Source organism: Scyliorhinus torazame, chromosome 19 (assembly GCF_047496885.1).
Source record: "Scyliorhinus torazame isolate Kashiwa2021f chromosome 19, sScyTor2.1, whole genome shotgun sequence".
NCBI lineage: Eukaryota > Metazoa > Chordata > Chondrichthyes > Carcharhiniformes > Scyliorhinidae > Scyliorhinus > Scyliorhinus torazame.
The window spans coordinates 19,254,142-19,269,126 of record NC_092725.1 but is presented as its reverse complement, the minus strand read 5'-3'; the positions used below and the strand labels follow the sequence as shown (position 1 = coordinate 19,269,126).

Here is a 14,985-nt window from a genome sequence, read left to right as displayed (position 1 = left end):
GAAATGCCTTCAGGTATATGCAGGTTCGGGCGTTCGTGAGGAGGCGGGTCGGGGAATTCCCGATACATCCTGCACCGAGGATTCAGGACAGGGTGGTTTCGGGCGTGCGGGTCGGGGAAGGTAAGATATCGGAGATATACCAGGAGCTGCAGGAGGCGGAGGAAGCCTCGGTGGAGGAGCTGAAGGGTAAGTGGGAGGAGGAGCTGGGTGAGGAGCTCGATGAGGGCCTGTGGGCTGACACCCTGGGCAGGGTTAATTCCTCCTCATCTTGCGCCAGGCTCAGCCTGATCCAGTTTAAAGTGGTGCACAGGACGCAGATGACAGGGGCCGTGTGGTCCCGGAAAGCTGAACGAGCCGTCCGATGCCCTATCCCGCGGCACATGTGCCAACGCACAAGTAGACCGTCTCCGAGCCCTTCACGAGGACCTCTGTCACCCGGGGGTCACTCGGTTCTACCACTTTGTAAAGACCCGCAACCTCCCCAACTCTGTTGAGGAGGTCCGAACAGCCACCAGGAACTGCCAAATCTGCGCAGAGTGCAAGCCGCACTTTTTCAGGCCAGATAGAGCGCACCTGATCAAGGCTTCCTGACCCTTTGAGCGCCTCAGTCTGGATTTCAAAGGCCCCCTCCCCTCCACCGACCGCAACACGTACTTCCTAAACGTGGTGGACGAATACTCCCATTTCCCTTTCGCCATCCCCTGCCCCAACAGGACCGCGGCCACGGTCATTAAAGCCCTCTGCACCATCTTTACACTGTTCGGTTTCCCCGCATACATCCATAGCGATAGGGTGTCCTCCTTCATGAGCGACGAACTGCATCAATTCCTGCTCAGCAAGGGCATTGCCTCGAGCAGGGCGACCAGCTACAACCCCCGGGGGAACGGTCAGGTAGAGAGGGAGAACGGTACAGTCTGGAAGACCGTCCAGCTGGCCTCACGGTCCAGAAGTCTCCCAGATTCCCCATTGGCAGGATGTCCTCCCAGATGCCCTCCACTCCATCCGGTCGCTGCTGTGTACCACAACTAATCAAATGCCTCACGAGCGCCTCCTTGTCTTCCCTAGGAAGTCCTCCTCCGGAACGTCACTTCCGACCTGGCTGGCAGCCCCAGGACCCATCTTGCTCCGAAAGCATGTGCGGGCGCACAAATCGGACCCATTGGTCGAGAGGGTTCATCTTCTCCACGCAAACCCTCAAATTGCCTATGTGGCGTACCCCGACGGCCGACAGGACACGGTCTCCCTGCGGGACTTGGCGCCCGCCGGAACTCCCCACACCACCCCCCCCAACACCAATCACCCCCTCCCTCCCCCGGCGCACCCCACGGCTGCTCCCTTCCCAGGGGGATCGGTCCTCCTCCCGTGCCCGCCCTGGAGTAGTGAAACAGGAACAAACATCGCCACGCTCCCAGAGATGACAGTGCCCGAGCCAGCGCCTGCACCACCACCGGGGCGGAGACGATCGACAAGGACGACCAGGGAACCCACTCGACTCGCTGAAGCCGCGTGATATAGCAATATCTGTAAATAATTCAGTAGCCCAGTAAAAGCGGCAGTGTAAATAGTTAACCGCTGATATCAATGCATAGCCACTGTGTTCAGGGAATTCCAGTACCAGCTTTGTAAACCCCTACTACCATGCGACCCACCACCCCGCCGGGTTCTTTTTTAATAAGGGGTGAATGTGGTAGTACATATTAGGGGTAGTACGGTACCCTGTGATGCCGAGAGGCTATTGGTAGACAGACACTGGGTCCTGATTGGATCTGCCACCTGCTGGCTCCACCCAGTAAGGCGGAGTATAAGAACCCGTGTTCTCCCAGCAGCCGCATTCTGTAACTGAGCAGCTGGGGAGCAAGTCTGCTTAATAAAGCCTTCGATTGACTTCATCTCTTCTCGTCTCGTGAGTAATTGATTGTGCTACAATTTATTAAGCAGACTTAAAAGACTATGGAGCTCCGGATCGCCCCGGAGTGTCTGCAAATCAGCCCCCATGCAGCAAACTCAGCGGCCGTATTTAAACACTGGCTAGCGTGCTTCGAGGGATACCTCCGAACGGCCCCCGGCCGGACCACAGAAGATCAGAAAATGCAGGTCCTGCATTCCAGGGTGAGCCCGGAGATCTACACGCTCATCGAAGACGCGGAGGATTTCCCGACGGCGCTCGCCATGCTGAAAGGCGTCTACATTCGGCCCATAAACCAGGTCTACGCACGCCACCAACTCGCGATGAGACGGCAATTCCCCGGAGAATCGCTGGACGAGTTCTGCAGCGCGCTGCCAGTAACCCCATTCAACCAACACTAAGGGCAATTTTGGACACTAAGGGCAATTTAGCAAGGCCAATCCACCTAACCCGCACATCTTTGGACTGTGGGAGGAAACCGGAGCACCCGGAGGAAACCCACGCACACACGGGGAGAACATACAGACTCCGCACAGACAGTGACCCAGGCGGGAATCGAATCTGGGACCCTGGAGCTGTAAAGCAATTATGCTAACCACTATGCTACCGTGCTGCCCTTGTCGCACGTACAGTGGGTAAACCTTCAGTGTCTTCTTGTCGATTAGATGAGCTGGGTAGACTGTCAGAGTCTTCTTCTGGTGGCTCAAATAATCTGGGTGGACTGTCATAGTCTTTTTGTTGTTCACGTGAGTGTGGAAGACTGTCATAGTCGTCTTGCTGTGCACTTGAGCGTGGCAGGCTTGCATCGTCTGCTGCTGGTTGCTCAGGTAAGGTTGCTAGACCTTCACGGTCTTGTTCATGCAAGGACTGCGCTCTGGAGTCTTGCGTTGCTTCCATCGTGGAGTCTGTCAACGAGCTCGCTGTGGAGGCTTGTACCGCTCTCTCTGTGGAGTCTGGCATCGTTCCCTGTGTGAAGTCGATCTGTGCGATCTCAACGGAGACGTGCAGTTGTCTCGCTGTGGCGTCCGTCATCGCTTTCTGTGCGGAGTCGGGGCCTCTTCGTGGTGCGTGGACCACTCTCTTGGCGTCAGGCCACTCTATGTGGGCTTGTACCGCTCTCTGTCTCTTGGCGTCAGGCCGCTCTCTGTGGGCTTGTACCGCTCTCTGTCTCTTGGCGTCAGGCCGCTCTCTGTGGGCTTGTACCGCTCTCTGTCTCTTGGCGTCAGGCCGCTCTCTGTGGGCTTGTACCGCTCTCTGTCTCTTGGCGTCAGGCCGCTCTCTGTGGGCTTGTACCGCTCTCTGTCTCTTGGTGTCAGGCCGCTCTCTGTGGGCTAGTACCGCTCTCTGTTTCTTGGCGTCAGGCCGCTCTCTGTGGGCTTGTACCGCTCTATGTCTCTTGGCGTCAGGCCGCTCTCTGTGGGCTTGTACCGCTCTCTGTCTCTTGGTGTCAGACCGCTCTCTGTGGGCTTGTACCGCTCTCTGTTTCTTGGCGTCAGGCCACTCTCTGTGGGCTTGTACCGCTCTCTGTCTCTTGGCGTCAGGCCACTCTCTGTGGGCTTGTACCGCTCTCTGTCTCTTGGCGTCAGGCCACTCTCTGTGGGCTTGTACCGCTCTCTGTCTCTTGGTGTCAGGCCGCTCTCTGTGGACATGTACCGCTCTCTGTCTCTTGGCGTCAGGCCGCTCTCTGTGGGCTTGTACCGCTCTCTGTCTCTTGGTGTCAGGCCGCTCTCTGTGGGCTTGTACCGCTCTCTGTCTCTTGGTGTCAGGCCGCTCTCTGTGGGCTTGTACCGCTCTCTGTTTCTTGGCGTCAGGCCACTCTCTGTGGGCTTGTACCGCTCTCTGTCTCTTGGCGTCAGGCCGCTCTCTGTGGGCTTGTACCGCTCTCTGTCTCTTGGTGTCAGACCGCTCTCTGTGGGCTTGTACCGCTCTCTGTCTCTTGGCGTCAGGCCGCAGCAGAATCCTGTACACACGGGTCGGGATGTCGTCTGTGCTGGGCTGAGGATCCTCAAATCCGAAGAACTCGTCCATGACTGTGTTGGATGCTTCAATGTACAACACATCTCGTTGCGGTTCGGATTTGGCACTGAGGTCACCACGTCCAGTGATGAAGTCATCGTTTGAGTCGTAGTCTTCAAGGACCATATTGGCTCTTCGGGCGGTGTTAACTGCTTGTGGCAGGATTCTGCGGAGGTTACTTTCAGCGACTGGTCGAAGTTCAGGCATTGCGCTGTCATTCCAGGTGCAAGAATTGTGTTTTCTGGCTTTAAAATTTTTTTTCACTATTTTGGGACATTTCCCCTTTAAGTGGGCGTGGTCCGGGGCCTCTGATGTCATGACGCTTGTGACGTAGAGCGTAGGAATGGATTGTGCATGCGCAGATCGCTTTTCCTTCACTGTGCGCTCTTTTCTCAACTGCACATGTGCGGCTCCTTGCGCAAGATGGCTGCCAATCAAAACTGCCGTTTGCTTCAGTTGCAAGTCTACCTTTGCCTCGTGGTGAGTATAGGCGCCAGTTTTACCCATTTCTGTTGTGATCACCTCGCAGTAGTTTTAAAACTTGTCCAGGACTATCTGGAAGTCTCTCTTGTCCTGCCCTTTGGAGTACTTGAAGGAGTTGAAGATTTCTGTTGCACTTTCACCCGCAATGGTGAGTAGAAGATCTATCTTCTCAGCATCGGCCACGCCATCTAGGTCGGATGCTACCATGTAAATCTCAAATCTCTGCTTGAATGCACGCCAGTTGGCACGAGATTGCCGTGGTACCTGAGCTGCTGAGGAACCGGAATCGCGATCATCTTGCCTGGGTGCTGTTGCTGGTAGTTACGGATCTTGCTGAGTTGAACTATATAGATTCAACAGGCACTACTGGTACCATGTTGTGTTATGTACTCTGGGATAACACAGGCTGCAACGCAATGCAGCTTTGACCAAAAGATATTCCAGACATTGAAGTAAGTTCAATGTGATTTATTGAACCAATAGCACAGTTCTCTATGAGTTCGACTCCTGCTAATCTTGCTATAGTAACTCAGTCTAACTAACCAGTCTGCTCTAAGCCACGTGGTGGGTGTGATGCTTCTGATCTGCCCCTGTCCAACTCTCTAAGTGTCGCCTGTGGAAAGAGAAAGAGCATATATAACCTGTCCTTATATGTGGGTTGTGTATTGCCCCCTTGTGGTAGTGTCACCTCTGGGTGTCTTGACTGCCCATTGGTCGTGTCCTATTCTATGTGTTCATTAGCTGTATGTCTGCATGTCATCATGTCTCTGGTGCTCTCTCTAGTGTTTACTTAGTCGTAGTGTATTTACATTAACCCCTTGTGTATTTACAGTGATGCATATCACCACAACCATAACCCTTAATCCCTTTATTCTTCAAAAAACTATCGATCTTTATCTTAAAAACATTGAATGAAGGAGCCTCAACTGCTTCACTGGACAAGGAATTCCATAGATTCACAACCCATTGGGTGAAGAAGATCCTCCTAAACTCAGTCCTAAATCTACTTCCCCTTATTTTGAGGCTATGCCCCCTAGTTCTGCTTTCACCCGCCAGTAGAACCAACCTCCCCACATCTATCCTATCTATTCCTTTCCTAATTTTATATGTTTCTATAAGATATCCCCTCATCTTTCTAAACTCCAAAGAGTACAGTCCCAGCCTACACAACCTCTCCTCGTAATCCAACCCCTTCAGCTCTGGGATTAACCTAGTGAATCTCCTCTGCACACCCTCCAGTGCCAGTACGTCCTTTCTCAGGTAAGGAGACCAAAACTGAACACAATACTCCAGATATGGCCTCAATAACACCTTAGACAATTGCAGCATAACCTCCCTAGTCTTAAACTCCATCCCTCTAGCAATGAAGGACAAAATTCCATTTGCCTTCTTAATCACCTGTTGCACCTGGAAACCAACTTTTTGCGACTCATGCACTAGGACACCCAGGTCCCTCTGCACAGCAGCATGTTTTAATATTTTATCATTTAAATAATAATCCCTTTTGCTGTTATTCCTACCAAAATGGATAACCTCACATTTGTCAACATTGTATTCCATCTGCCAGACCCTAGCCCATTCACTTAGCCTATCCAAATCCCTCTGCAGACTTCCAGTATCCTCTGCACTTTTTGCTTTACCACTTATCTTAGTGTCGTCTGCAAACTTGGACACATTGCCCTTGGTCCCCAACTCCAAATCATCTATGTAAATTGTGAACAGTTGTGGGCCCAACACTGATCCCTGAGGGACACCACTCGCTACTGATTGCCAACCAGAGAAACACCCATTAATCCCCACTCTTTGCTTTCTATTAATTAACCAATCCTCTATCCATGCTACTACTTTCCCCTCAATGCCATGCATCTTTATCTTATGCAGCAACCTTTTGTGTGGCACCTTGTCAAAGGCTTTCTGGAAATCCAGATATACCACATCCATTGGCTCCCCGTTATCTACCGCACTGTTAATGTCCTCAAAGAATTCCACTAAATTAGTGAGGCACGACCTGCCCTTTATGAACCCATGCTGCTTCTGCCCAATGGGACAATTTCCATCCAGATGCCTCGCTATTTCTTCCTTGAAGATAGATTCCAGCATCTTCCCTACTACCGAAGTTAAGCTCACTGCCCTAGAATTACCCGCTTTCTGCCTACCTCCTTTTTTAAACAGTGGTGTCACGTTTGCTAATTTCCAATCCGCCGGGACCACCCCAGAGTCTAGTGAATTTTGGTAAATTATCACTAGTGCATTTGCAATTTCCCGAGCCATCTCTTTTAGCACTCTGGGATGCATTCCATCAGGGCCAGGAGACCTGTCTACCTTTAGCCCCATTAGCTTGCCCATCACTACCTCCTTGGTGATAACAATCCTCTCAAGGTCCTCACCTGTCATAGCCTCATTTCTATCAGTCACTGGCATGTTATTTGTGTCTTCCACTGTGAAGACCGAGCCAAAAAACCTGTTCAGTTCCTCAGCCATTTCCTCATCTCCCATTATTAAATCTCCCTTCTCATCCTCTCAAGGACCACTATTTACCTTAGCCACTCTTTTCTGCTTTATATATTTGTAGAAACTTTTACTATCTGTTTTTATATTCTGAGCAAGTTTACCCTCATAAGCTATCTTACTCTTCTTATAGCTTTTTTAGTAGCTTTCTGTTGCCCCCAGAGAAAGTCTAGAGCACAGGGACCTGACCTCATGGGGAGAATGTGAGCACGGCCATTTTGGACGACACCTGGATAAAGGGAAGCCGCGGAGTGCAGGGGCGTGTCTGCCGGGTAAGTCTTATTCAGCCTGCAGGGGGGGTGGCGGTGAACACTCCTCACCAGAATAGTCACCTGGAATGTCAGGGCACGTAACGGCCCAGTGAAAAGATCCAGAGTCTTTGCTGAAAGAGCAAATGCTGGAAAATCTCAGCAGGTATGGCAGCATCTGTAGGGAGAGGAAAGAGCTCCCGTTTCGAGTCTGATGACACTTTGTCAAAGCTAAAAGGCAGAGAAAGTGGGAAATATTTATACTGTGGAGTGAGAATGAAAGGTGAGTCATAGCCACAGAAACCCAGGGAAACGGGCTGCTAATGGCCACAGAAAGCAAGGAGAAAGAGTCCGAATGGCAGTCCCCAGAGAGGACAAAAGATGCGAAAGGCCAAACTGCAGGGAAATTAACATCAGAGGGTGAACTGTAGATGTGGGGGGAGGAGAAGGGGGAAGCAGAGAGGAGAAGGGGTAAGGAAACGTGGATAGGATGGGGGTGGGTGGTAAATATATATTGAGAAAGACAAGAAAGAAAGAAATGGTAAAAGACAGTTAAAATGAAAAGGGATGAAAACAAATGGGTGGAGGTGGGGTAGAGCTGATCATCTGAAGTTGTTGAATTCGATGTTGAGGCCGGAAGGCTGTCGCGTGCCTAACCGGAAGATGAGATGTTGTTCCTCCAGTTTGCGTTGAGCTTCACTGGAACATTGCAGCAGGCCAAGGACAGACATGTGGGCATGGGAGCAGGGTCTTGTGTTAAAATGGTAAGCAACGGGAAGGTCCGGGTCCGGAATGCGCACAGACCGAAGGTGCTCAGCAAAGCGACCACCCAGTCTGCGTCTGGTCTCTCCGATATAGAGGCGACCACATTGGGAGCAGCGAATGCAGTAGACCAAATTGGAAGAGATGCAAGTGAAACGCTGCTTCACATGGAATGTGTGTGTTTGGGCTGGGATGTTAAGCATGGAAGAGGTAAAGGGGCAGGTGTTACACCTTCTGCGATTGCATGGGAAGGTGCCATGGGTGATGGGAGAGGTACTAGTCTAGCCCACTTGAAAGATATGAAAGCCGACATTGTCTTCGTCCAAGAGACTCACCTGAGGGAGAAGGACCGACTGCAGGTCAGGAGGGACTGGGTGGGACAGACCTACCATTCCTGCTACGGGACGAGGACCAGGGGAGTAGCCATTCTGTTAAATAAGAGGACGATATTTACAGCAATGAGGATGGTTACAGACCCAGGAGGACGGTACGTCATTGTCAGCGGTGTCCTGGACGGGCACCGGTAGTCCTGGTGAACGTGTACGCTCCCAATTGGGACAACACGGAGATTATAGAGAAGAACATGGTGAAAATCCACGACATAGATACACACTGACGAATCAAACTGCTCTCCATGAGGAAAACAGTGTACCCACTCCGCCAGACACGGGATCCCTGCACGAACACGGAGACAAGGCCAGCCGTCTCCTGGCCCACCAGCTGAGGAAGCAGGCAGCCACGAGGGAAATAGCACAGATTAGAAACAGCAGGGGCAAACTAGTAACCGAGCCGGAAAAAGGCCAACGAGGTGTTTGAGACCTTCTACTGGGAGCTGGACACCTCTGAGCCCCCAGCCGGGGATTTGGGATGAAACAGTTCCTCGATGAATTGGACATGCCAGTCGTGGGGGAGGAATGGAGACTGGGTTGGGAAGCGCCGCTGGAACTGGGACAGGTCATGGAGGTGGGGAAGGCACCGGGACCAGACGGATTCCCGGACAGAAAATGGGCACTGACCCGCACCTGCGGGAGACGTTCGCGGTCTTGGTGGCGAAGGGCACCGTGCCACCCAGGCTGGCACAAACCTCAATCTCACTGATCCCCAAAGAGGACAAAGACCCAACAGAATGCGGGTCCTCCAGACCCATTTCGCTGCTAAACATCGACTCAAAAATCCTGGATAAGATCCGGGCCAAAAGACTGGAGGACTGAATACCAGAGGTGGTGTAGGAGACCAGACGGGCTTTGTAAAGGGTAGACAGCTAACATCGAACATTAGCCGCCTGCTGAACGTGATAAAGACCCCATCCGGGGAGAGAACACCTGAGGTGATCATCTCCCTGGACACAGGAGGGGCCTTTGACAGAGTCGAGTGGAAGTACGTCATCGAGGTACTGGAGCGGTTCCGGCTTGGAACAGGGATCACCGCCTGGATGAAACTCCTGTACAACGTTCCCACTGCGAGCATACGGACAAACACCACCAGCTCTAAATACTTCCAGCTACACAGAGGCACGAGGCAGGGATGTCCGTTATCCCCGCTGCTGTTCACTCTGGTGACTGAACCACTGGCGATCGGGTTCAGGGCGGCAAAGGATTGGAAGGGGATCCGGAGAGGAGGCAGAGAACACACGCGGATGACCTCTCCTTTACACCTCGGACCCACAAACCAGCACGGGGGGAACCATGGTGCTCTCGAAAGAGGTTGGAACCTTCTCGGACTAAAAACTCAACCTGAGCAAAACGGCGATGTTCCCGGTGAACCGCAAGGGGGAGGGGCAGAGCTGGAGAGGGGAGGGGCAGAGCTGGAGGGGGAGGGACAGAGCTGGAGGGCGGAGGGACAGAGCTGGAGGGCGGAGGGACAGAGCTGGAGAGGGGAGGGGCAGAGCTGGAGGGGGAGGGGCAGAGCTGGAGGGGCTGCCGTTTATACAGGCCCGACTCAAATTCCACTACTTGGGGATCCAAATTGCCCATGACTGGACACAAATCCACAAGTGGATCCTGACCAAGCTGACGGAGGAAGTTAAAAATGACCTGCAGAGATGGAACACACTCCCACTCTCCCTGGCAGGTGAATACTGATGCAAAGTACTTATTTATATCCGTGCCCATGTCCTCTGGCTCCGCACAAAGATTCCCTCCTCTGTCCTTGAGTGGGCCAACCCTGGCTACCCTCTAGCTCTTTATGTACGAATAAAAAGCCTTGCGACTTTCCCTAATAATGTTTGCCAATGACTTTTCGTGACCTTTTTTAGCCCTCCTGACCCCTTCCTTAATCTCCTTCGCACTTTCCTTATATTCCTCGCGAGCTTCACGTTTACCAGCGTTCTCGCCCTTACAAATGCTTCCTTTTGGACTGGGCTCACAATACCCCCCGTTATCCAAGATTCCTGAAACTTGCCGTACTTATCCATCTTCCACACAGGAATATGCCAGTCCTGAATTCCTATCAACTGGCATTTCAAAGCCTCCCACATGCCAGATGTTGATTTACTCTCAAACATCTGCCCCCAATCTAGATTATTCAGTTCCGGCCTAATACGGTTGTAACTAGTATTCCCCAATTTAGCACCTTTACCTGAGGACTACTCTTACCTTTATCCAATAATCCCTTAAAACTTACTAAATTATGGTCACTATTCCCGAAATGCTCCCCGACTGAGACTTCGATCACATGGCCGGGATCATTCCCCAATACCAGGTCCAGTACGGCCCCTTCCCTAGTTGGACTATCCACATATTGTTTGAAGAAGCTCTCCTGGATGCTCCTTCCAAACTCTGCCCCATCCACACCCCGAGCATCTGTGAGTCCCAGTCAATATAGGAGAAGTTAAAACCACCCCACCACAACAACCCTGTTGCTTTTACCTTTCTAAAATTCATCGACATATCTGCTCCTCTATCTCCCGCCGGCTGTTGGGAGGCCTCTGGTAAACCCCCAACATTGTGACTGCACCCTTCCTATTCCTGAACTCTACCCATATTGCCCTGCTGCATGAGCCCTCTGAGGTGTCCTCCTGAAATACAGCTGTGATATTCTCCTTAACCAATCGTGCAACCCCCTCTATCCCTCCTGAAACACCTAAATCCTGGAAAGTTTAGCTGCCAATCTCCTTCGCTCTAAATGTCCCCATCTCTTTAACACTCCCCCTCTCCCTAACACTCCCTCTCTCTCTCTGACTCTCTGCTCTCTCTGACTCTCTCCCTCTCTCTAATTCTCCCCTCTCTCTACGCTTCCCCTCTCCCTAATTTACCCTCTCTCTCTAACTCATTCCCCCTCTCTCTACGCTTCCCCTCTCCCTAATTTACCCTCTCTCTCTAACTCTCCCCCTCTCCCTTATACTGCCTCAGGGACTGTTTAGCACAGGGCTAAATTGCTCGCTTTGAAAGCAGACCAAGGCAGGCCAGCAGCACGGTTCAATTCCCGTAACAGCCTCCCCGAACAGGCGCCGGAATATGGCGACTAGGGGCTTTTCACAGTAACTTCATTGAAGCCTACTTGTGACAATAAGCAATTATCGTTTTCATCTCCTTTCTCCAACTTTCCCCCTCTCTAACTCTTCCTCCAATTCTCCCCCTCTTTCACTCTCTCCAACTCTCCTTCTCTCTCTAATTTACCACTCTGTCTAACCCTCCCTCTATCACTCCTCATCTCTAACTGTCTCTCGCTTACTCTCCCCCTCAATCTATGTCTCCCCCTCTCACTAACACACCCTCTCCTACTGTCCCACTCTCTCTAACTCTCCCTCCCTCACTATCTCTCTCTGGGCGACTGTCCCTCTCCCTAATTGTCCCTCACTCTATTCACTCATCTTTCCCTATTTAGCCCATTCTCTCTCTCCCCCCCCTTTCTCGAAGTCTCGCTTTCTCTCTGTCACTCCACCTCTCGTTAGTTTTCCCTTCTCTCCATCTCGCACTCACACTCCCTCTCGTAGTCCCCTTCCTCTAGTTCGTCCCACTCTCTTACTCTTCTGCTCTCTCAAACCCTCTCTCTCTCTAACTCCATGACCGTTGATAGACTAACATCCCGATCTGTGTGAGAAGTCAGAAGCGGACAAGAGGTGGTGAATGATGAAGCCAGTTTTATTCACATGATTCATAAAGCAGGGGGTCAGGGGTAATTGGATCTACAGACGGCAACTTAGCCTGAATAACAGAGATTACCGTGAGTATAATTGAGCGTAATCGCTGGATACCACAGTGGGTCACATTATTTCTGGATACGTGTATGAACTCCGCAGCACTTCAGAAAAAAGTCACAATGATTCGACAACCTGTACTCCAGTTTCTGACAGGGTTCAATTCGGCAGGTTGCTCCAACTTGAAAGCAGGTTCTCGCAGCTGGGAAGTAGAATGGAAAAAAATCATTGATGTCATCCTTTCAGAAGCCCATGGGCCAAGATTCTCTGATCCCGGGCCTGGTTGGAGAATCGGCGGAGGGGCACGTAAATCCCGCCGCGCCGCTCCGACCCCGGGCCGGCGCCCGGAGAATCGCCGCCAATCGCGCCGGCGCAGTCACCGCAGCGCCGGTCAGGGGCCGTGGAAAGCGGGCAAAGTGCCAGCCGAGTACCGCCGGTGACATTTACATATGGTCCTGCCTGGCGGGACCTCGGCATTCTGGCTGCGGGGGCCATCCAGGTGGGGGGGCAGGGAGAGCGACTCGGGGGGGGGGGGGCTGCTCCCAGTGTGGTCTAACTGAGGGATACGGAGACCAGAACTGTGCACAGTGACCCCAGTGTGGTCTAACAGGGATATGGAGACTAGGACTGTGCACAGTGCTCCCACTGTGGTCTAACTGAGGGATACGGAGACCAGAACTGTGGACAGTGCCCTCAGTGTGGTCTAACGGAGGGATATGGAGACCAGAACTGTGCACAGTGCCCCCAGTGTGGTCTAACTGAGGGATATGGAGACCAGAACTGTGCACAGTGCTCCCAGTGTGATCTTACCGAGGGATATGGAGACCTGAACTGTGCACATTGCTCCCAGTGTGGTCTAACCGAGGGATATGGAGACTACAACTGTGCACAGTGCTCCCAGTGTGGTCTAACCGAGGGAAATAGAGACCAGAAATGTGCACAGTGCTCCCAGTGTTGTCTAACCGAGGGATACGGAGACCTGAACTGTGCACAGTGCTGCCTGTGTGGTCTAACTGAGGGATATGGAGACCAGAACTGTGCATCGTGCTCCCAGTGTGGCCTAACTGAGGGATATGGAGACCAGAACTGTGCACAGTGATCCCAGTGTAGTCTAACCGAGGGATATGGAGACCAGAACTGTGCACAGTGCTCCCAGTGTGGTCTAACCGAGGGATATGGAGACCTGAACTGTGCACAGTGATCCCAGTGTCGTCTAACCGAGGGATGTGGAGACCTGAACTGTGCACAGTGATCCCAGTGTGGTCTAACCGAGGGATATGGAGACCTGAACTGTGCACAGTGATCCCAGTGTGGTCTAACCGAGGGATATGGAGACCAGAACTGTGCACAGTGATCCCAGTGTAGTGAAACCCATGGTATTGAAGCCAGGACAGTACACAGTGATCCAGGTAGGTGCTAACTGAGGGATTTGGGCACCAGGACTGCGAGCACATATGCTTTTTACATGAATCGCGCAAGCTTTCTGTAGTTACTCATGCACATACACACGCGCTGAGAGCTGGCCCCACCTTGGGCACAACCTCATGCCCATCTGAATTTTTCTACATGGTATACTGAAAGAGATACAAACTTGACGGGACTGAACCACCAATGAATCCATTGCCAGCTATGGGCTGTATCAGCCCCAGGAACCCCAGCAGCAAAAACAGTCCTTTCATCGTTCTCCACTGATCTCCTCCCGGTCACAGTGAGATAGCTGGGGCACAGGAGCCCTTTATATCAACACGTTGAGCCTGCTGTGGTTAATAATCACACACACACGACGCGGGTAGGCTCCACCTTGGACAGGTCGAATGGACGTGTTCGACATTAACTGGAATCAAATCGGTTTCTCATTAATAAATGGAGGGATAAGTCTGAATAATAACTGAGCTGGAAAGGGTTTGCAAAAATGTTTTGCTGTTTCATATAAGAATCATACAACAGACCATTTAGCCAATGGCGCCTCTTTTGTCAATGATGTCAAACCTGTATCACCTGGTCCCTCGGCCACGATTGGGTGAAGAGTCGGGGGAGCTCTCCCCGGTGTTATGGGGCCAATGTTTATGGGGGATATGTAAAAGCACAACTTATTTTACCTTCCCCTCCCCCCTCTCTGTCTCATTTTTGCAATCTCTCCTTTTCTCACACCCTATCCCTCTGTCTCTCTCTCCCTGATCCCTGTCTCTCTTGTTACAGTTGTAAGGTTGACGTAGTTATTCTGTTTTCGATATTGCTGCATCTGGGCAGCGCGGTAGCCCAGTGGTTAGCACTGTTGCCTCACAGCTCCAGGGTCCCGGGTTCGATTCCCGGCTTGGGTCACTGTCTGTGCAGAGTCTGCACGTTCTCCCCGTGCCGGAGTGGGTTTCGCTCCGGTTTCCTCCCACAAGTCCCGAAAGACGGGCTTGTTGGGTGAATTGGACATTCTGAATTCTCCCTCTGTGGACCCGAGCAGGCGCCGGAATGTGGCGACTGGTTTAGCACACTGGGCTAAATCGCTGGCTTTTAAAGCAGGCCAGCAGCACGGTTCTATTCCTGTACCAGCCTCCCCGGACAGGCGCCGGAATGTGGCGACTAGGGGCTTTTCACAGTAACTACATTTGAAGCCTACTTGTGACAATAAGCGATTTTCATTTCATTTCATTTTCACTCGGGGGTTTTCACAGTAACTCTATTCAGTGTTGATGTGAGCCTACTTGTGACAATAAAGATTCCTGGAGTTTGGTACAGCCAGTGCCCCGGAGGGGTACGTCAGCGACAAGTAGATCGGGAGTGGACAGTATCAGGTGGCTGTAAACCCCTCCCTGGATTGGCCCCTCTCCCCCTTGGCTCTGCCCACATCTGGTGTCTATGTCCTCAGTGGCTCAACCAACTGGGTCAGCGCGGGTCCTCAGGCAGACATTCTTGGTGATGGGCATCCAGGT

At 52.1% G+C, this 14,985-nt stretch overlaps 1 long non-coding RNA gene across 1 annotated transcript; it reads right to left on the bottom strand.

Moving 5' to 3' along the window:
- Positions 1–11,987: 11,987 nt before the first annotated feature.
- On the bottom strand, positions 11,988–13,891 carry LOC140395875 (uncharacterized). Its single transcript, XR_011936352.1, has 2 exons — positions 13,653–13,891; positions 11,988–12,263 (listed from the first exon to the last, which is right to left on the bottom strand). It is a non-coding gene; the product is annotated as an uncharacterized lncRNA (long non-coding RNA).
- Positions 13,892–14,985: the final 1,094 nt, after the last annotated feature.